A 24,242-nucleotide genomic window follows, 5' to 3' on the forward strand; every position below is an offset into this window, starting at 1 on the left:
AATTAGGCTTAGGTGACAGAGGCACGTGCATGAGTCCTCAAGGTGTGACGTGTCCTTAGACGGAGGTTTGCAGGGAGCGCTGAATTCACCTCCAGTGTCTGTTCTGGTTTGGGCCGTTACACTGCAGCACTATGCCTTGCCCTGCCCTTGCCCCCGTAATGGCAGTCCTGTTCACTTAGATGGTGAATGAACTGGGTTAGCAGTCTTTAGTGATGAGGCGGGTTCAGCCGGTGACACACATCCATTCCGTCCTCATCCTGCCACATTTGTGTTAATACACTTCTCACAGCTGTGTGTGCTGTCAATCCTCTCTCCCTACCCCCACCCTGGTCATAACTCCTGACCTGCGTGCTCGTCATCATTCCGATGCCTCATCATGTCACACTCGTTCCGTGTCCTCCGACTTACCGTGACCTCCGTCGTCTCTCGCTTGAAAAACAAATAATTATAAAGGCAAAAAAATTAGAAAAAGCAGATTCAAAGTCCTGGTTATTTACATGTCCGTGGATGCTGCCCAAGACGAATCGAAGCAGGTGCGGGTGGAAGTTAACAAGTCCATCATTAAGATAGCGGGTGAGAACAATACTTGATGAGCCAGAGGAGCTGTGCTGCAGCGGCAGCAGTAGCAGCAGCAGGAGCAGCAGCAGCAGCAGCAGCATGTCCGGTCAGTGCCAGAAACAGACAGAGTGAGGGAGGGAGAGTGAGCAAGGCTGGCGAGGGAGGGGGGGAGTGAAGGAGAAAAATGAGGGATAGTGTGGACAGTGCAGAAAAGGGCTTAAATCCATGTGGACCCCAGCAACTCCCTGTTCCATCGCATCCTGTATGCTCTGTACTGCTCTTTATGGCTTCAAAAGGGAGGAAAAAAAGGTGGAAAGCGAGTGTGGTTAAGTTGCTGCAGAACAGTAAATACCACCCCCGTTTCCCTGATCCGCCACCACCACCACTCCAGCACGCACCTTCTTTTCGACTGTGCATCATATAACAGTCAGGGTTAAAGTCCACCTAAATCTGAACTGTCAGATCAGTTTCTCATCTCTTTTGCGCCCTTCTCCTCCCCACGAGTGAGTAGAGCCGTAATGACCTCGAGAGCTCTCCAGCTGCTGCAGCCACGGTTGTGTGTGTGTGAGTGCATATTCGACCCGCTGAATCAGCTTCTATGATTGGGCATTGGGGGCGCTGATGAGTGCCAGAGTCGGTGAAGGGAGGGGTGGTAGTTGGGTGGCCGTCACCCCCCCCCCCCCCCCCACACACACACACACGGCCACGAAAAAAGTGGTACACTTTTTTTGTGAGACTCACACAGGGGGTTTAAAAAAAAAAAGAGAAGTGGGGGGATGCCCTCGATGATTGAACGGGCTTAAAAGTGTGCAGCGCGTCTTCCCAATCCATCTTTTTCATATTCCACACACACGCACGCATGCATGTGCGGCACTACAGCTTTATCTGGTTTGCAAAATGCACTTGTGTCAACTCGAGCGAGTGAGTTTCCTGAGTATATGACAAGCACATTTTTAAAGCGATACTTGTGATGCCACAGGCGGTTGTTTTCGCAAATCGTATTACAAAGTATTATAAACTAGGCGAAAAAAGAGATGATCAAAACATGTGACTTGGTTTTAGGTTACCTTTTTATTGCTCATTGTTAATCGTATGCAAAATTACTTTGAATTACCATTCTCATTTTCTTGTAAACGTGGAGGATATGGACCTGGTGTGGATTACTACCTGCGATTCAGTGCGGAGCCACAAATAGATTTGTAACTCTTGTCCTTTAGTGCTGGTCCAAAAACAGGGGTGTTCAGCCATGGCGGATGTCTTAAAAGAGCATTCTGCACCCCCTCCACACACACACACACACACACACACACACACACAACGCACTTTTAATATTTCCAACTTTTAAAAAAATTACCAGGTGTCTGAATAGGATAAAGAATGTTAGCCTGTTTTGATGAGCCTCTCATGCAAATGAGTCACTTCTCAACCCAGACAATTATTGAGGACCAATACGCAATATGGATTTTAATACTATGCAACTCAAAGAGAGCTGATGACATCTTTCGTGGAGGCATCACTTAATCACTCAGCTGTGAAATTACTCTGCTGATCCCTGTATGTGTATAATTTAGAACCGTTATTTAATTTCTCTCTTGATGGTTGGGCGTCCACTCCAGGCACCAAAATACTGGACTACAAACCCGCAAAATGTCAAATTTCATATTATATTAACTGTACATTTCCCTCTTAGCCTTCCCAAAAGTTTTTAAACTCAAGATCCAAATCAGAAATTTTGTTCCTCCACCGGACAAATTAACCTATCCACCATAACATTGGCCAATGAAAACATCATCGCATCATGATCACGATTCTAGTGACTACTATGCAGAACATGTCGAAAAATAGATAAATGAAGCATAAATTTCCAATAAGCATATTAAGGGAAAATGCCCCCAAAAATTATTGGAAAGTAATACAAAGTATTTAAGATGTATTTCATGAAAATTGCACAAATATTATGAATGATTTTAGAAATGTTAAAAATGTACAACTGGAGGCACTGAGGAGTAAGTGGTTAGTTCTTATTGTGAAAATATCCTCTCATGGCGTTTGTCACTTGGCTCGGGATGAAACGATATCCAACTACTCTCAAAGATGCCAAAATACAGCAGAAACGATCATTTAGCATCTGATATTACAGTATATCGGGCCACCATGAGCCTCGTTGTGGTAACCCTGTCAGAAGCGGTACTGGCCCCCGTATATTCACGATCTAACATGTTAAGTTTTAGTGGTTATTTTCTTGGTTATTTAGTGCCTCCTTGGTCAACTGTACAATTGCACTCATGACTGACTGTGTGCCATCCTCATTAAAAGCACAAATTGATAATGCTCCGAAAACTAAATCAATTCCATAATTGTGAATGTAAATGTTTATTTAGCACTTGCATTCCAATCATATACAGTACACCATCACAGTATTTATTTATTTTAAATGGAGGTATGGATCCCAAATTTTCTAGTGTCACTCAGCATTTTAATGTGAAGACATACAGTGGGGCAAATAAGTACGGTATTTTCACGACTATTCGACGCACCGTACCAATGGCCGCAGTCTCATTAATGGGTGACATTTCTGTATTTTACACATATACAGGACGCACCGCACGAATGGGCGCAGTTTTAAAGTGGTAAAACATACGCTTAAACATACGGCATGCATGCATGCTAACACGTTCGCTAACACGTTAGCTTGAAGCACACACTGAAGCTCGAAGCTAAAACACGTTTTTAAAAAGGCAACGAAAGCAGAACTGAGTTCGGGTGTATTTTATTTACAAGGTACTCACGTTTTTTGCTCAAGCGTCACTCAGAAAGCCATCAAAGTCGTCATCTTCTGTGTCCGAATTAAACAATTGTGCAAGTATCGGTAATCCATCCAAACCGCCGGGTTCCCCCTCGTTGTCAGAGTCACTCTCGTCGTCATGTGGCTCCACGGAAATGATGCCGGCTTTGCCAAAAGCTCGAACAACTGTACTAGGAGCAACGTTCGTCCAAGCAGCTACAATCCATTCACAGATCTTGGCGTAACTAGCCCAGCGCTGCCTCCCACTCTTCGTGAAGCTGTGTTCGCCATCGATCATCCATTTTTCCCATGCCGCTCGCAACTTCACCTTGAACGCCCGGTTGATGCCGATGTCCAGCGGTTGGAGTTCTTTCGTCAAGCCTCCGGGAATGACGGCAAGCTCGGAGTTCATTTGCTTGACTTTGTCTTTCACCGCTGGTGTGAGATGGGCACGCATGGAGTCGCAAATCAAGAGTGACGGCGAGGCATGGAAAAAGCCATCCGGTCTCTTAACATACACCTCACTTAGCCACTCTCTCATTTTCTTCTCGTCCATCCAGCCCTTTTGGTTTGCTTTCACGATGACGCCGGCTGGAAACTTTTCTTTCGGCAGCGTCTTTCGCTTGAAAATCACCATAGGTGGCAGTTTCTGTCCGTTAGCATGACAAGCAAGAACGACAGTGAAAGCTGACTTCTCGTGCCCCGTTGTGCGTATCGCAACCGTGCTGGTCCCCTTCTTCTCCACAGTGTGGTTCACCGGGCTGTCGAAAGTCAGCGGGACCTCGTCCATGTTGGTAATGTGGTTAGGCTGGATGCGTTTGTCGACAATCTTTTTACTGCAGTAGGTGCGGAAAACGGCCAGCTTTTCTTTGTAGTCCGCTGGAAGTTGCTGAGCCACGGTCGTCTTCACTCTCATAGATAGATGGCGGCGTTTCATAAAGCGAAAGCACCAAGACGGACCTCCTTGAAAATGTTCAATTTTCAATTCTTCGGCTCACGTTTTCGCCCTTAGTCGAATGGTGACCGTGGAGACGCTTCTGCCGGCTGCTCTTTGATCAAGAATCCACCGCTCCAGTTGGTCTTCCAACTCTGGCCACCTCGCCTTATTTCCACGGAAACTGCGCTTGGTCTTTTTGACTTGGCGAAGCTCGTTCTCCTGCTTCCTCCATTTGCGAACCATGGATTCGTTGATATTAAATTCTCTGGCGGCTGCTCGATTCCCATGTTTCACTGCATAACCGATGGCTTGGAGCTTGAATTGCGCTTCGTAGGCGTGTCTCTTTGTGGAACTCATTTTCGGGGGTTCTTGAAAACCAAAACCGAAGTTGTTTTGCAATAATGCACACACTCACATTTTATACATGTGCTGGTACCTGCTAGAGGCGTGCCTTACACGCCCACCCTTCACTCATTGCCGGACCCACCCCCTGCGTGCCTGTCCTCCCTCACGTCCACCTCTCTTCATATATTTACATTTCTCTCTCCCCATAATTTACATATAAGTGCGCGGACGCACTTCACTGATTGGCCGACCGCTTCTCCGCATGCGTGCGTGTCGTCACTCACGTACACATTTTCTCTCTCTCCAAATTTACATATAAGTGCGCGGACGCGCTTCACTGATTGGCCGACCTCTTCCCCGCACTTCACTGATTGGCCGACCTCACTTCCGCCTTTTCTCTATATAAACAGCATGTCGGGTCTCAGCCAGATTTTGGAACTCGGCTCATATAAAAGACGCATCGCATTATAAGGCGTCCTGTCCATTTTGGAGAAAATTTTAGACTTTTAATAGCGCCTTACAGTCGTGAAAATACGGTAAATGTATTTAGTCAACCATCAATTGTGCAGTTCTCCTACTTGAAAAGATTAGAGAGGCCTGTAATTGTCAACATGGGTAAAGCTCAACCAGGAGAGACAGAATGTGGGGGAAAACTCAGAAAATTACATTGTTTGATTTTTAAAGAATTTATTTGCAAATCATGGTGAAAAATAAGTAGTTGGTCAGCTAAAAAGAAGAAGATTTCTGGCTGTCAAAGAGTTCCAACTTCTGCTAATGAGGTCTAACGAGGCTCCACTCGTTACCTGTATTAATGGTGCCTGTTTTAACTCATTATTGGTATAAAAGACACCTGTCTATAACCTCAGACAGTCGCACTCCAAACTCCACTATGGCCGAGACCAAAGAGCTGTCGAAGGACACCAGAGACAAAATTGTTGACCTGCATCAGTCTGGGGAGACTGAATCTGCAATAGGTAAAATGATTAGTGTAAATAAATCAACTGTGAGAGCAATCATTAGAAAATGGAAGACATACAAGACCACTGATAATCTCCCTCGATCTGGGGCTCCATGCAAGATCTCACCCCGTGGCGTCAAAATAATAACAAGAACGGTGAGCACAAATCCAAGAATCACACGGAGGGACCTAGTGAATGACCTACAGAGAGCTGGGACCACAGTAACAAAGGCTACAATCAGTAACACATTGCGCCACCAGAGACTCAAAACCTGCACTCCCAGACGTGTCCCCCTGCTGAAGCCAGTACACATCCAGGCCCGTCTGCGGTTCGCTAGAGAGCATTTGGATGCTCCAGAAGAGGACTGGGAGAATGTGTTATGGTCAGATGAAAGCAAAATAGAAATTTTTGGTCGAAACACAGGTTCTCGTGTTTGGAGGAGAAAGAATACTGAATTGCATCCAAAGAACTCCATACCCACTATAAAGCATAGGGGTAGAAACATCATGCTTTGGGGCTGTTTTTCTGCAAAGGGACCAGGACGACCGAACTGTGTAAAGGAAAGAATGAATCGGGCCATGTATCGAGAGATTTTGAGTGAATATCTCCTTCCATCAGCTAGGGCATTGAAGATGAGACGTGGCTGGGTCTTTCAGCATGACAATGATCCCAAACACACAGCCAGGGCAACAAAGGAGTGGTTTCGTAAGAAGCATTTCAAGGTTCTGGAGTGGCCTAGCCAGTCTCCAGATCTCAACCCCATAGAAAATCTGTGGAGGGAGTTGAAAGTCCATGTTGTCCAACGACAGCCCCAAAACATCACTGCTCTAGAGGAGAGCTGCATAGAGGAATGGGCCAAAATACCAGCAACAGTGTGTGAAAAGCTTGTGAAAAGTTACAGAAAACGTTTGGCCTCCTTTATTGCCATCAAAGGGTACATAACAAAGTATTGAGATGAACTTTGATATTGACCAAAGACTTATTTTCCACCATGATTTGCAAATAAATTCTTTAAAAATCAAACAATGTAATTTTCTGAGTTTTTCCCACATTCTGTCTCTCATGGTTAAGCTTTACCCATGTTGACAATTACAGGCCTCTCTAATCTTTTCAAGTAGGAGAACTTCGGTGTTCAGTCAACCACAATTGGTGATTGGCTAAATACTTAATTGCCCCCCTGTAGTTTGATGGTCGGGCATAGAAACAAATGATTAAAAAGGTCACGCACCTTTAGTTACATCTCAACAAACTATGGCCCTTGTTATGAAAGTAATGACACAGTGCTGTAAAGTGGCATGACGTTTGTTGTTTGTATGATGAATACCGTTCTCTTTAGCACAGTTGTTGTGTTGAACATCATCTGGAGATGAAGTGTCACTTTGCATTGTTGCCCTTGTTCCATTGCATTGTCCCGCTGCCACTTGTAGGAATCTATTAAGGCTAGTGACATGAGGCTAACCCTGATGCATGCCCCGTTTTAATAAGATGTCCAAAATCTACTTTGAGAGCGTGAGTATTCCGAGAGGCAGAGCAGGCTCCCTTTCTTTGAATTTATGAACGTTTTGTTGTCAAATCCCCCGCCATTTCGCTTGTAAAGGTTGCTCTCTGTCCTCTCTGATGCTCTCTGTCTCCAGTCTTTTTGAAGCTGGGTAGTGGCCAGGGGCCACCGTTAATGTCGAAACCTGTAATTAAGATTTGAAATGATACGCAATGTTTATCACAGTTGAGCCTGAAACCATTGCATCCCTTCAAGACCAATAAATTCAAGGGGAAGTCAGCCCCAACATTTTCTTAACAATATGTTCTATGCGGCCAGACTTGTCGATGCATGGCATTGTGATGAATATTGCGTTTGTGGAATATGAATTAAGCAGTAAAATATACAAGTTTTTTTTGTGCCTATCAGCTGGCACCCATTTTGCCACTTGCTGTCGAGGGAAAATTACATCACAGTTTCTCCAGGGATCAGGCAACAACGAATCATGGCTTCACTCCAGAAAACAGCTGAGCCGTGATTGGTCAATTAACAGAAAGTGTCAAAATGGCCGACGCCTCTGATGGCTAAAAATGGGTGGGTTTTGCTGCTAAAATCATATTCCACAAACACTTGCTGTGTTTAGACCAGTGGAAATGCATAGAACATATTACTGAAAGAAAATTTGGGGCTGACTTCCCTATTAGCAAAGTACAACAAACATAAATCTGCCAAGAAAATGTTTGCCTGCTAATGATCAATAACATAACTTTCAGTGCTTTACTCTGACAATTGACCAGGCCCTTTTGGGGTCCTGAGATGAAAATTTGCGAAAGCTTTTCTAGTTCAATAGAAAGGGCATGTAGAAGAAAGTGATGGTTAATAAGGGCCAGGGGGGCAACATGGCAATAGCAACTTGAACGTTTAGCACATCGTGTGCAGCCAAGCATTGGAAGCATGCCTCAGTGCTTGTTGCTGGGCTGCTCATGTGTCTTGTCTCACCACCCTCCCTGACCATATTTAGTAACGGCGTGCAAAATATAGTTGCCGCTTTGCTCCACTCGCACACCTTCTCCCCCCTATCCCTCTCTTTTCCATATCCATTCCTCTTGCTCTTCTGCAAGTGTTGGCTACAGACTCTGGGAAGCGTCGCTCCGGCTACCTCACTATCGATTCCAGCGGCCTGGAAGCAGAGAGCGACGTCGCACCGGTTTAGCCTTTGCTACTATATTTGCTGCTCTATTTATAGAGGCCGCCAAATAAAGTGGTCGCTCATACTTCCACTTGTGTGTTCTTGAATTTTTACCCCCTCCCCTGTTTTACATCCTTCACCACCACCTCCGCTGATAGAAGCGCCCCTCGCTCTATGTGTCCTCTTGACCTCCCCCCGCACAGTCTCCACCAGGACACTCTTCTTATGGTTGTCTTGCGCTTACGCCTATATTTAGAATAAAGATGTGTTGGCTTAACAGACCTGAGAGTGAGGTTCAATGCAGGCCAGCACTAAGCATTGCAGGGCAGCTCTGGAAACAAGTGATGCGTTTTTATTTTCTGCAGTTTTGAATTGGGTCTCGACGGTGGCAACAGTTGTGCAGTGTACGATTGGCAGGGATTCAGTTGACAAGTCAATGTCGACTTTACCACTCCAAAAATGACGTTTAAACATCAATTGCGTGTATTGGCATCATCAACATGGGTGCCTCACTGAAATCAACAGATGGTGGGTTTGCACAGCAGATTAGCATCAAGGCTTCAACAGTGTGCGCATAATGGAAAATTCAAAGAGGGGAAATTGATTCCTAGCTTATGTGTCTTTTTAAAACACAACCTTAATCAGCCAAGCAGAGCGGAGCATTCAAGCCCGAGTGGCAAGCGTGACTGAATGTTGCACCTGTTTGCACCCCACAGTCGCATCCATTTTGTCAGCTAATTTTATACAATGCTTAAGATATTAGCTCAAGCTAAAATCGTGTGGCTAGAGAAAGCTTAGCTGCATGCCTGTTTGTCAGACATTATCTTGACTTTCCACCAGGTTCCATCTGTTGATGATTTATGGGTATAATAAAACAGTTTTTTTTTTCTTTTTTAAATTGTCAGGATTTTAGTTGATCACATGGAATTTGATGGTTCCTAGATAGTTTGTAATCACTGCCTCTTGAAGCAATAATTTCGGCTGTAAAACAAAGTTGTTTGTACCTTTTAAAATACCCTTTATTTGTCCCGCAATGGGGAAATTTGCAGTCAGAGTTCAGAAAGGAAACCACTAGGTAGGGAGAGAGGGGGAAAAAAACCCCGCTCGAACTATCCTCTTCTGAAGATAATTTAAGTCCAGGATTAAAAAAAAAAAGACTCTAGCACATAAATAAGCATATGACAGTTACAACAAGTCACAAGACATAACATGTAATGAGGGGCCGGATGAATGGGAAGGGGGAGGGGCGACGCGGCCCGTCCGACTAGCTGCGCGGTCGGCCGAGCACTCCGCAGATCATTCCACGTTGCGGGGGAAAAGAATAGGAACGATGAAGACGGTAATGATAAGGATGTGTATGCGCGTGTGATTGTCTGGTTGTGTATGCGTGAACAGGCCGCAGCTGCTTCGTCATGGTCTGCTCATGAAGTCAGTGCTGGCTTATCAGTCCATGGCCAAGAAGGAGGGGGTGAGCGTGGGGGCACTAGCTTCCGTGCATACCTTCCATCCAGGGGAAAGGGTTCCAAATAGTGTTGTTTGTTTTGGAGGGACGGCCGCCAACAATTTCAGGTGGCTTTGAGTCCGTGGCTGTATCCCTTCACTGGCGCCGATCAGCCAAATCCTCAATTCCTTTTCGAAGCGAGAATTCCAACTTCTCCATGGTGTTGTCGATCGTACGGAGTCGCTCCAGAATCGCAATTGCAGTTGAGCTTGAACTCAGTCACCGCTTGAGTCTGAGTGTTGGACATTCGAGCTAGATCATCGAGAATGAGCGGCAGCTTCTTCACTTCCAATAAAGCTGCTCCCGCCGGTTAGATTTTGCGATAGAACAGGAAACTGATAACACCAAACTGCAGCATACCTGCTATCAGAAGGCCGTTGATGTTGATGTCTTCCTCCTCCTCAACGGACAGTATTGACAGGCACACCATTCTCTGCTTCCTCCATGGATCTAGGGTGTACCCGGCAGCAAATGTCCCGAGGGGCAAGCAGTCTCCCCACTGCCTGCACTTTTCGTTGAGAAAATTTTGTCGATCGCATCAAGAGACCAGCCAACCAATTCCATGGTTTGTTTTTAGGATGAAAAATATGTCGGAGGCTAGGAAAAGACAGCACAAGGACAGCACATAGACTGAGTGGCGAGCACGGGGGGGTGGGGGGGGGGGGTACAGGAGCAGAGCAAAAAAAAAAGTGTCCGCCTTTGTCGAGAACCAAGCAGAAAAGCCTTGGCTTTGCACCATTACATAATTTCCGAACGACAAACCACGTCTAAATAAAAGCTGCAATAGCTAAATTTAGCCATAAAACAAATTTATACTTATACTAGCCGCGTTGGACAAATTAATTGTGGGTCTCCACATTATTATCAATACCATAAACTCACCAATGGACACTCTTCAGAAAACGATGCAGAACGTGGCTAAAGTTACAGTGTCCCAAAACCTCTCCCCCTCTCTCTCTCCATCCCTCCCTCCCTCCCTCCCTCCCTCCCTCCCTCCCTCCCTCCCTCCCTCCCTCCCTCCCTCCCTCCCAACTTTCATTTTCAACAAAAAAATTAAAAGTTTTCCTCAACACTGTAGTTACCAAGCTAACAGTTAGCCTGGCTTCTATTTTTTCTTCTGTAGCCCTTTCGATTTTCCCACAATCTGGATGCCCTTTCTCATTGTCCTTCCTCTCACATGTCAAGTCTCTACTACGTCAGACAACGGATTCGGTGGAGAAGTTATGTAGTAACGTCCATCCTCTTGGCAGGCCTGACGTCATCACCAAAATCTATTCGCTCTGTTCGCGAACGTTGCGCTGAGCAATTAATCTATCAATCGGAATAAGGGTCATCTAATATGGGCTTTTGTTTGGCAGAATAAAGGGCCGTCGAGGTTGTTCTTTCCCTTCTTATTGAAATCGAAAACAAATAGCAATAGTCTTTTCGCAGAACGTTTAATTAACTGATTCATTTTCTCCGTGCAACAAAGCATCGTGGATGGATGTAATTAGCATTTTAAATTAGGTGAGAACACAACATTGTTTAAAAAGGCATTCCGTTTTTACAACTGTTGCTAATTAAATTGGAGCTATTCCCAGGATTTTAGGTCCCTGCTTTGTATTATACATTTTTTAAATTCCATCCCCCACCCATCTCCATCATTCAACTTTAATTGCCATTCATTGGTGCAGTCCACCTCCGACTCAGTGGAAGGCTTTCTTCTGTTTTTACCATGCCCACCTGTCAACATCACATGCAAGTACTTCTATGAAGTCTAGTTTGTGCTTCATGTGTGCATCTTCATCCTCCCTCCGTCGGCCTTCCCGTTCTTCCGACCTCACACAAGCCCCTCCTCTCCACTCTGTCGCCTGTCCCTCCTCATCCCTTTCCGCCGTGCATCATTTGGCAAGGCTGCTGAGCGCGGGGAGGAATAAAAGTGATTTATGAATGGGCCACACTTTACCTGGGAAACCCAGTGGCAGCGCATCTCTCTCTCTCTCTCTCTCTCTCTCTCTCTCTCTCTCTCTCTCTCTCTCTCTCTCTCTCTCTCTCTCTCTCTCTCTCTCTCTCTCTCTCTCTCTCTCTTTCTCTCTCTCTCTCTCTCTCTCTCCACCCCCCTGTTCCCCCTGCAGTCACACTGCAAGAGAAGGTGCTTCCGCTCCTGCAATCTTTTTATCGTGCTTTATTGCCGTTAAGCGACTGGCCGACTGCACGGATGCATACAATGTGTAGTGCCAGGCTGCTGATGTCTGTCTGTTCATTTAAATGCACTTTTTATGTTTTCTGGAAGGAATGTGTGGTTGGTATTGTTTTTCCCTCAAATTGACTCCCCCCCCCCCGCCAACCATTTTTTTCAACACAGATCACTTATGCTGAATATAGTTGTAATTAGTGGTCCGTCTTCAACAAGTTGATCTTAATTTGTGTGTCCGATGCAACATCGTAACCAGGTTTAAGAAAAACATTTTTATGTGTCATTGTTTTTATTGCTCTTGCACTTTTATTGTATTTGAGGATGGGCTAGCATATTTTGCAAGTGATCGTGCTACCAGTCCTATCTCTGCTAAAATGTTTCCACTTGATGGTTGCATAGTATAGTATCCTAAAGTGACACAGGCATCATAATGTTGATACTTACTATGAGAAATACAGTTCTCCCCCGCCAACAGTCCACACATTATTGGACATAACATTTTGCCAACGAAGTTGGAGCTCCATTCCGTGGCACCGTTCTCATTTCTGGCCACCATTCCCGTACATTCACTGCCACTGCCATGAATCTCTGAAGACTTGTGGTAACCGGACAAGCCAAAGTTAGCGACGTGAGGTCACTGCAATGCTTATCCACAACCAGTTTATTTTTTTTAGTAGACCCATACCTGTGCAGCATTATAAGATAAGAAAACATTTATTAGTCTCGGAATGGAGAAATTCCCAATTCACAGCAGCAAAGTTATGAGCTGCTGGAAAGGCAGCCACTCTCGTGGCGCCATTTTGAAGTCAAAATAACAAAAATGTGCCATCTTGATGGAGACTTTGTCGTCTTGTTGGCTGCACCTGTCGTTGAGCCACGTGGCATATTATTCCAGCGACGGCAGCTGATGGGTCAGTCAAAAAGTCCCCTGGAAATTGACCAAAAAGAAAACAAGGTGGCTGAAAACCATAGACGTGGCGATTTGTTGACATGAAGCTTTAAACATGGATGTGAATGGGGGAGTAATATAATAACCTACACCAATGGAGTAATAGTCATTTTCTTGGGAAGTAGTTGAATGAAAACCACTTCTAGACCATAAATAGAAAAAAATGGAATACATAATTAATAAGAACGTGGGAAACAAGTGTGGCTTCTTTTGACAATGCATTGATTTATATTATCTAGTGCAAAAAATGAAGACATCAAGGCACTGTCCTCCCCAATTTCACGAATTGCGATACCACGACGCGTAAAGACCATCGTAATAATCTCATTATTACAATAGACATGCACAAAAAAAACTTTTCCACAGGACGCTTTGGCTTCCAGTAACCCGTTCTTTTCTTGCCTAATAAAGGTATGTGCATCTAACTACCGGTAATTAAAAAAAAAGTACTGTGTGGTGCCTCTTCTCGCCCCCTCCGCATGCAGGCATTGTGACTTAATTGTAAACCTCCACCTACCCCTATTGCTCGAGGTACCCTCGGTTTCCATCCATTTATGAGAGCGGACGGATAGATTGGGCCGCAGGACAGGCCGACAAATGCTCCGTTGCCCGTGTGACCAATCGGAACACCCACACAGATTCGGAACGGCCACGACTGGGCCAACAGTGGCCCTTAGCCAGTAGATGAGCTCAGCGGTGTCATAGCGCTGTCTGTCCTGTGGCGTACTGAAGCAAGATGTCACTGACAGCTTCGTTGCTGAAGCATATGTGGGCAGAGGGAGTCGTCCGTGTATTACATTACAGAGGGTACCCAAGGAGCTACTGTGTGTAGCATTGTGAAAATGACTGTAACACATGTAGAAAGGTGGTGCCATTGTGTATGGGTGTTTATTTGTGCCATTTAAAGGGCCTCAGCCAATGCAGCTCATAAATACGATAAAGCAGAGTGATATACTCCTGAATGCAAAGCTGTCTGACATCTTTAATATTTCTTTGCCTAGAAACAAAAACTCTTCATGAATTAATTTTATGCACTGGAATAATTATTTGGATTTATTTGCGCATATGCTTTGCCTTTTAACCATTGTGTTATTTCACAATTTTGACAAAAGAACATCATCTGTATTGATATTAAAATACTTGGAATTTAACTTATCTATTATCACTGACCTTTCGGGCTGGGAGAAATCACATGATTCTGCCTCATGTTTGTTTGACATCCATTTTGACTCCCATTTCTTGTAATGACATATCAATGGGACAAAATGTCAATCGTGCTTTCTCTGAAGTGTACAGTATCCATGGACCAGTATTAAATATTGATACCAAACCCAGTATGTGCAGTTAAAAAAAAAAAACTATATTCTCCTATGTACATCAGGCGTGGCCAACCAGTCAGGGACGAAGAGCCAAATTATTTTACTGCAAAGAGCCACATTAAGATATCCTTTATTTGTCCCGCAATGGGGAAATTTACAGTCAGAGTTCAGAAAGGAAAACGAGTAGGGAGTGTCACGTTGTGCCCGAAGCGATTGACAGATCGCTTCGTGCACAACAAAAAATAAGGAAGTGGATCCCCGAGATAGCAGACAGAAAACGAGATCTTGTCAAAGAACAGAAAAAGTCTTTAATACGGAACACAAAATACCCGACAAGAAGAATAACAAAAAGCGCTGGTCAGATAAGGACCAGGGCACAAATAAGGTGACAACAGAAAACGCTCGCGGAAAACAAAAGCGAGGAATATGTGAATAGACTATAGGGATAATTTAAATACAATCAATAATTGGTACGACGATACAATTGCCAAAAGGCTAGGAAGCAATGAGTAATATTAATTTAGGTTTTACTTTCGCGAAAGAACAATGGCGCGGCGTGGAATTCTCCGGCAGTGAGATGACTGCCGGAGTCTCAAAATAAAGGGGGGTAATCAGCCCGAAATTACGGGCAGGTGTGCCGAATGGCGGAGGAGAAGACCCGCCACCTGCTGGCGGACGCGCGACGTGACAGGGAGAGGGGAAAAACACGCTCGAACTATCCTCTTCTGAGGTTAATTTAAGTCCAGGATTAAATAAAAAAGACCCAAGCACATAAATAAGCATATGACAGTTACAACAAGTCACAAGACATAACATGTAATTAGAGGGCGGATGGAGGGGGAGGGGGCGACCGTGACGTAGCTTACTGACCAGCTGCACGGTCCCCGATGCGCTCTGCAGATAATACTACGCCACGGGGGAAAAGAATCAGAGCGATGAAGACGATGATAATAAGGATATGTATGCGCGTGTGATTGTCCAGTTGTGTATGTGTATGCGTGTACAGGTCATAGCTGCGATACAGAGGTCCTAGGTGGTCGAAAAGATCCCCCCCCTCACTTCCCCGTGTTCTGCAACTTCAAGTCAATACGCCACCTGGCGGTGAAATGCCTGTCATTACAAGTCCAATTGAAATGAATGCAATCATTAACATCGAACGTTAATTGTGGACAAACCTTCGGCGGGCCGAATTCGGCCCGCGGGCCGTAGTTTGCCCACATCTGTTCTAGATATTCTAATTCCATCAAGTTGTTAAAACACTTGGAACAGTATTCTAGTGTGGTGTGTAGGGACCAACTCTTAATTTTTTTTTTATGGAATTCGATTAATGTGCAAAATCCTGTGTGGTGATATTTTCAATGTTCGACAGTTATGTGGGCTTTTAGTAATTCTAATGTACACAGAGAGATGGCTATAGGCCGACATTGCGCTCCCAAACAAAAGCTAAACTGATGAATAATGCAGGCCACGTTACTTTGGTAACGCATATGGACGGCAAAGTCAGAGCGGGTCCCATCTAAATGCACTCTGACAGGTCAGACAGGCTGAGAATATTTGCATGATTTGTCCCAGTCAGGCAGGTATTAATGTAGAATGTGCGAGAGAAAAATTTTCATCACGCTCTCTGTAGGTCATACGTATTAAATTTCTTTGTCGCCTTATCTACACAATGCATTAATTCTGCTTCCATTTCCCTCTCTCAGTTAACACGTTAGCTGCATGACATTTTGTGCATGATGCCTGCTGCCTCAGTGTTTTTCTTTTTTTGGGAGGGGCCTGGAAGCGTTGCTGCTGATACAAGACCCTTTGATCCCTCTTTATTTCCCACTGTGAACAATAGATTCTAATTACCGAGTTGCTTCCGCCACAGCGTCCTTGTCTGCTTACACAGGAGGAACCTTATTTTTCCCATTTACTTAAGTGGAGCAACTTGTCGTGTCACTTTGGATATCTACTTCCAGTTCGCTACCTCCCACTTCTACAATTTTGAGCTGCTTTTCTGCTCGCAAAGAGAAAGTTGCATCATGTGTGACTGCATCGTTTTCGAGGGAGTCTCATTTGTTTGAGGGCCACAACTTTCTATGTGAGGGATGGGTACTAAAGAACACTGTTTGGTATTTAAGTTTGATATGGACCAATTTGTGTCGGTATTCCCAAGCACCAATTCACATGTTTCGGTTCTGAAACCCGTATGACTGAGTGGGAGTAGAAAAGTCGATTTTCCATGGCGCACCTGAATACAGCATTGCACGCACATCAGAGTAATGACGTCACCCTTATGAAGTCTCTTATAGCAATAGGGAAGTCTCGCACTTCCTAGCATGCTTGGTTCAGCATGTTGAGTGGATCTCTCGGTGCTGACCATGTCCCCGCATAGCGTCTCCTGCCTCTTCCCGGCGACTACACTGCGCGTTCAATCTTCTGTGTCACACAAAATCGCATCATCCTGGACATGCGCGACTTTACCATTGTTTCAAGAAACAGTATATAGTATATAGTATATAGTATACTTGTCGGGATCATATTTCACATACAGGGTCAGGCAAAATGATCTCACACATTTGTAGGTGAAATAAAAGTCCAATAAAGTGAAGAAACAAACAAGTGTTTTTATTTTCGAAAAGTACATATAATGCTGTTTCTTCTTGCTGCATTCTGTTTCATTATGTTTGAAAAATTAAGTGGCGTTCTGGCAGTACGAGGTCGGCCTTTGATTTTCGTTTCAATGTAGATCCAGTAGCTCTGAAGTTGGTAACCTATAACAAGATCTTTCAAGCTGGTACGGGATCATGTCGACCAAGATTGAAGTGCAAACGGAACGCTCGTCATGTTGCAGTTACAGATTCGTTTGTTTTGAGAAACGTTTACACAATGAAAGTGCAAAGCTCAGCAGTCGAATTCATGGCAGCAACTGAAAAAGAAAAGAAAAACAATACGCATTATAAAGAAACAAAGCAAAATGGAAGTATATGTCCTTTTTGAAAATAAAAACTTTTTGTTTCTTTACTTTATTTGCCTTTTATTTAACCTACAAATGTGTCAGATCATTTTGCCTGACCCTGTATAATTTCACATGTGTGGAATAAGAGAAGCTTGTGTCCAAAATGTAGTGAGCGCGGTGAAATAACGAAAGCTTGTGGCCAAAATGGCCACAAAGTGGCATTCAAAAAAAGGAATTAGATCCCAACAATTATTTTCTCTGTTCTCATTCACGTCCACTTCCAAGTCATTTTTGGCTCCATTTCAGACCATGGTAGATTTGAACTGATTACACAGTGTGCGGCTTTTTTTAATGTTAGATACTCCACACAGTAGACGAGGAAAATGTAGAACCTCATCCAACTTTAACGTAGCTTATCTGGATTATCTGGATTCTCCGCCCTGTCCCTTTTCAATGCGGGTTGGAAGGAAAAGTCACCTACACAGTCCTCACACCACATGATCGCTCAGGACAATCTTTCCGAGACATACCAAAAATGTATTTTCTTTTGTTCTAAGTTTTGTAAATTTTATCCAGTTTTTTTTTGTAGAATGAAAAAGCCCCCCAAAGAATAATAAGAATAAAGAAACTTCGGACATTCACACCATACTGTATGCTCAGACCTAATTTCGTGCTGGCACACCACAAAGAATGCTGATGACCGCCCCCGTGAGATGCTGGCTGGACAAAATGGGGCTTAGTGTTGGAATTTCTGTATTTTCCATCAGTCATGCCAAGGCTAAGGAAGTACAGCTTTCACCAAAAGCATATTTTCACCTCTTAATGATTAAGAGACAGGAATGCAAATGCACAGCATTTGCCACGTGGCCAGAGACTTGCATGTTTGGGCTCTCGTTGTCATGTTCACATCCGCACAGGCTGTAACATCCGACTCTTCAAATTAATTCCCGTACAATAATGAGCTCAGGTTTCTAAGCAGAACCGGGAACACTGAATATGCACCAATAGCACAATATTCTTTGACACGCTGCCCATCTGAGTGGCATCAGAGATACTTGAACAGAGAGCACAATGTGTGCATATTGACCAGAGAGACTCGGTTTCATGAATGCAAATTCTTGATTGCAGCAAGAGTAGGTACTTGTAAGCAGCTTGCTTTAGATTGCTGTGGGTTGTAGTACAGTATCTTATGAAGAGCTCTTCGTATAAAAGTCAAGGGAGGGTATCCTTTGATCTTTTTTTTTTTTCAAGTGTATTTCATTAACTCCATCCCCATGTCAAGAAATAAAATATAGTTTCATGACAATGGAGCATTCAGGATTAAACATCCTTCTGTAATCAATCTTTATAGTGCCTGTAAAGTGAAAATAAATGACTTCTAAATTTGACACATCCCAGATTATAGGTAACGAGCCTGGCAAATTTAAATCATAAAAAAAATCACATACATAAAGCCTTAAAATCAAGCTTTTGTTCCTACTCTCAAATGCTGTCCAAATTCCAAAGCCACAGTCCAGACGCCGGCTACCAAGTCAGACTTTAAAAAAAAAAAAAAAAACTGGTTCTTCCGCCTTTTCTCTGTTTTACGCGTATGTACGCAATCACAGCCAACAACACGGTGCTCTAAAGTGGCCATTCCAATGTCCCATCCAAAAATAAGATGCCTTATATGGGTGTACGCAAAGCTAGCAAGCTAACTGAATGATGCAATTGTGAACCCTTATTGTCTAGTCTTGGCGGTCATATTTGGTGGAAGCGGGGCCTTGGTAAATTTGATCTAAACAAGATTCTAAGTTTTTAAATAGATGTAAATGTGGCTACCTTAAACTAAATTGTGCTCTCTAGCATCAGTTGTTAAATATAGCCAATCAACCAATGAAAACGTAAAACTTGATCATAGCATCATGTTTAGAATCTCCAGCTAAATTTCCCATTTAACTGAATTGTTCATGTATCACAAATATGATTTCATACATTACATATACCCATATAGTCTACACTATACATTATTGCTGGTGCAGAAATGAAATTGAAGCTGTGGAGTGTGAAGTGTGCTAAGACAGTAGCATGAGAGAATAATTGGGCCATCCTGAACCAATGGGATATTAACGCGCCATCGGCCCTTTCGGACTTGCCACTGCCGTCTTCATAAATGAATCAGGACGTCCCAACGCACCAGGTGATTTAAGGCTAATTAAAGCTTAGCCTTTCCATACCCCACCTACTTGTACCGTGGATGTCAGGCCATTTTATTTGGCCACTTGCAAACAACCTTCAAGGTACGGACAATGGACTGATAACCAAGATGTCCCGGGAACGCACTCGTCGCATCAGCCCCCCGTTACCACCACTCGTTCAGTTTATGCAAATAATGCCTAATAAAAGCGCACCAACCCGGGAGCCTGAGGTATCGGCGGCAGGGGAAGGTCACATTGTAGGGGGAAATTATTCTCTTCACAGCCTGGTAATGAAAAGTCTTCTACAGAGCGGAGCCCGCCAAGTTCTTGTCTCCTAGCGCCTGTGCTGCACCGGTGATTCAAATGCGGCCCGCCTTTATTTACTCCGTCCACCGCCGTGCAGACAATGGCTATGTGGGATGGCCCTGATGAAGTGAGGCGCTATATCGAATTGACTGCATGGGAATCGGAGGTCATGGTCAGAGTGCCATTTACTGTTCGTATCGGTGATATCAGCACAAACATTCTCATGTGATTTGAAATGCTTTTTTGCTGGAAGATGTAAATTCTGGCTCTGTCCTCGACCATTCAATCTCCAAGCAGTTAAAGTTGTTGTGTAAACATACTCTTGGACACCTAGTTGAACAGCAATCAAAAGGACACGTTTCCATTCAAAGGAACTCTGGAAGAAATATATTGACAGCCTAACTTGGCACGCTAAGGCAGGCCCAATTAAGTTCAGCAAATGTAAATATTTTGACATAACCATCTCCCAAAGTCCACTTCACAGCTCAGTGAAGGATCTCAATTTGTCTTGGATATTGTTTATTTACTCCCCACAAGGTCAACTATAAACTTGGCCTTGTGCTTATTTCCGTTTAAGGTTTTGATAGACTTAATCCCCCGTAATGGCAAGACTCATTTATTTAAATCTCATTGTACCCTTTTGGTTTTCCAAAGCAGGATTGGCAGTTCTCTGTCAATAATCTTTTGACATTGTTCCCGAGCGTGAGGACATAGTTGATGGCTGAAAATATGCCAACCACGTCTCATATGTCAGAGTAACCATATGGTTTCATGCCGACCTTATTCTCGAGATGTTGATTGTGCCAGTCCTGACCACATTTTTCACTCTTCACTTCCTCTTCTAATATCGGCCACTGACGACCACACAGATGGTTGTCACGACGGCGGATGGGACGCCGGCACACAAAGCCGCTTCCCTCGTCTGGCATGCGGTGACAAACAGCGGCGTCCTGGTCAATGACAAATTGCAGACCCGAGACAAGCGTTCTCCTCAGTGGCACGCTCCTGAGGGACCTGTGAAGATCTCTCGCAGGGTGACCCACTTTCACTTTGCCCTTAGAAACAAACATGGCCTCCTGCTGTCATGGAGACCCTTCCTGGTTTTGTGGTCTGCATGGACAACTCACGAATAAATATATCCATGTCATTAATCCATCAACCGCTTAATAACCCCTTGATGTGAATTCTTCATTGTATGAGGTCATTTCAGGTAACTATGATTCTTCTGTGACATTTTTGAATGACGGGCAAACAGTCCAGAGTTTGCGTGTGTGTGTGTGTGTGTGTGTGTGTGTGTGTGTGTGTGTGTGTGTGTGTGTGTGTGTGTGTGTGTGTGTGTGTGTGTGTGTGTGTGTGTGTGTCTGTGTGTGTGTGTGTGTGTGTGCGTGTGCGCATGTGTGTGTGTGTCACCTATTTGCTGATCTTTATGATGATTTTTTTAAATAACATTGATTTATTTTATTGCTTGCTTTTTGGGGTGGAGCAAACCTGTTTTTTATGTGGAAACCACTGACTGGCGGTTGATGAGCAGTTTTTCAGGAATTTGGGGGCTTCAAATAAATATAGCTCCCAATGCATTTATAATGGCCATCCATTATACACCTTAGACTACTGTGCGTCTGCGTTTGTGTTGTTTTTTTTTTTTTTTTCCTTGCAATGGTAGATTTGCAGTGCTTAATGTCTTGTTGTGTGGAGAGGAGGTGAATGCGATGTCGATGGTCCACTTCAATTGTGTTCCGCTGTGTCACTCGGTGTGTGGCTGGCCTAAGACACCATGCCTTACAAAATGAATTTCTTTCACAAAAAAGCCCCCATTAAGTACTACTAAGTCACAAGGAATAGCACCGGTGAATTTGGGTAAAACGGAACGTCGCCTTCACCATTGGTATTTGAGTGTACGGATTTACAGTTTAATCATGTCTTTTCGGTCAAAGCTGACTAAAGAAGTGTAATGTACAAGCACTCAGAATGGCTTTCATGTTTTAGCTTCAAGCGACACTCTAACGTGACACGGTCTTTTCTTGCATAATTTGCTTGTCTAAGTCCCGGAGTAAGAAACTCCTTTCCGGAGGAAGCTCGGCAGATTGAATTAGTCAAAAGTGTCCCCCTCCTCCACATGAGAGGTTAAATCTACAGTAGGAGAGCAAATAGTTCTCTGTAACAAAGGCGATGTGTGGTGAATGTCTGATGAGGCGGGAGGGGCGCGGTTGCCATCGCGTTTAAGCGGCGCGCCTCTGCATTAAATAGTTGAAGATGGCTGCAAGCAATGCAGGTGCAATAGGGGTGAGTGAGAGAGAGAGAGAGAAAGAGAGAGCAATGCTGCACTGTTCATCACTGCAGCAGTACAGCAGCTACATGTCCGCACAGAAATTCCTTGTGCCGGCCCCTTGAGTGGTCATGCTGATGAGGCAAAAGCCCACCATCCTGATTACCTCGGCAAACATGTCATCCTTGAATTTCTTTCATTTTTCATTGACTATCCTGTCTGCCCCTCCCCCAATCACCCGTGTGTCCCCTGCGTACGGACCCTCCATCATAAACAGCACACATAAGGACTACTTGGCTATATTGAAGAGTAAAAGAATAAGAACGCCGCAGTTCAAAGATATGTTCTGCATGATTCTTGGGCACTAATCAAGGTCACAAGTGTTACTCCTGTCCTGGCCGTTTTAATGCTTATTGAAGGTAGAGCGTGTTCTTACCCACAAATGGGATCAGTGTGATCCTACCAGTCTTTTACTTAGATTTGTCATTTTAAATTAAATTTCACACCTTCTTTGGGCAAAATACTCAGCCCTTCAAATTGCACAATCACACCCTTCCCTCTACATTGGATGAGTCATTTTTTATTTCGTGTTCATTTGTTTTCAGATTCAAACATAAAGTCTTGCGGTATGTAGAGAGTGACTTCAAGCTGCAATGCATTGTAACTAAGTTGTTGTCATTCGAAGTTTACTGTCTATGGTTTTATTTATAACAGTGCGTCTTCGTTCATTTTACTCAGTTTTGCGGTGTGCACGCACCCTCCAAATGACCTTCAGTTGAGCAGAAGCAACCGCCTCCCCTTCATACCACATCAGGGCACTTAAGTTAAAGCGCAGCGTGTAAACAATATTGATTTTGCCTCCCGATGAGGGACACTTTGGTGGGTCACAAAAAGCAGCAAACGGCTTTCCCCTTTTTTCTGGAGTGAAACAGGGCTGCTCTCCGGATTTCCATTTTGTTTAAAAAAAAAAAAAAAAAATTATAATTGTTAAAAAATAAATAAAAGCAAGCTTTATGTTGTCATTTTTTTACAGGTATGGGGTGTCTTCTGTTTACAATGGGATTCCATCCTTTTGTCAGCCTAAGCAGAATTTGTGCATACATTTGTACTATTCATTTTGGTCTATCACCATCAGTTATGCTAAGGCAGATGTGATGTCATAATTAGAGTAAATATTCTTATGCAAAGCACTTTAAGATTCTAAATATAAAACAATCAAATGAAACGTATCAAGTATATGAAAGTAGCCAAATCTGCCTTCTTGTCCCACATGACTCCGTATTGCTGTGCTCACTAGTTCACTGTGCAACATTCATTACCTCATAACATCAAAATGTTGGTACTCTATTTTTTGAATTTTTTGAAGACAAGACTCCTCTGAGTTTTTATTCATTTTAACAATTGAATGGCGGTCTGGATAACATTTGCTGGTAAGTGGCCCACCAGTTGTACATTGCCGACCTCTCTTATGGAGCTGTCAAAATAGCCTGTTAGTTCACAAAAAAGTAATTTGTCACTCGCCGTGCATAACCTCAACACATCATGCTATAAATATTTCTACTGAAAACACTTCTAGATCCTATAAGACCATATGAAAAAAACAAATGGAAAATCGTAAGTTTGGCCGCAACTGAACGTGTCTTATGTGGCCTGACAAGGTATTCTTACACTGCTGTGCAGACTAGTTAATTTTGCCGCACTCCGAAACTCAAAATGTAATTGTTAGTCAATATTTGAATGAAAAACACTTGTAGATAATAGATATTAAAGAATCAGACCAATAATAATATGGTGGTGATTTCATTGGCTACCAGGACTGTCTTTCGCCTCTGACCCCCCCACCCCCGCCACCCCTCGCCATTCACTCAATTTAAAGACGAGAGCTGATAGCCATTATTTGTTTTGATAATAAACCGCCTGCAACAATAAACTGACCGCCGACGACCTTGAATCCTATGGACATTAAAAGTACGTTTTTGGGCTGAACCAGGATCAAAATCAAGCCGTTATACTGTGACTTATGGTGATTTCAGCGTAAAATATCAATGCATTGCTTCATGGCATTGCGAGTTGTCGTTTCGAACATGAGCACCTCATAAATGTGTTTGTCATAAGAAGCGGGTAACACAGATCCGTGGAAACATTTTGAAATATTAAACGTACGCGTACAGCATCCAGTGAGAGCTGTGAAAGCATAGATTTATGTCTCCTGGACTAAATCTGTCATTTTGCTGCATATTTGTATGGAATACTTTGCCTGGAAAACATTTTTTTATTATGGAAATGTGACAGTTGTCATCAGACGGCCCTGATTAATCTTCGTGCGAGCTGTAAATAATGGCGCTGCTGGGAGAGCC

The 24,242-nt window shown here is 43.7% G+C and overlaps 1 protein-coding gene across 7 annotated transcripts in view; it reads left to right on the forward strand.

Moving 5' to 3' along the window:
* Nucleotides 1-24,242, forward strand: part of mib1 (MIB E3 ubiquitin protein ligase 1) — a 79,823-nt gene that overhangs the window by 34,139 nt on the left and 21,442 nt on the right. The gene's annotated exons all lie outside the window — the stretch shown is intronic.

This window comes from Hippocampus zosterae, chromosome 15 (genome assembly GCF_025434085.1).
Source record: "Hippocampus zosterae strain Florida chromosome 15, ASM2543408v3, whole genome shotgun sequence".
Classification (NCBI taxonomy): domain Eukaryota; kingdom Metazoa; phylum Chordata; class Actinopteri; order Syngnathiformes; family Syngnathidae; genus Hippocampus; species Hippocampus zosterae.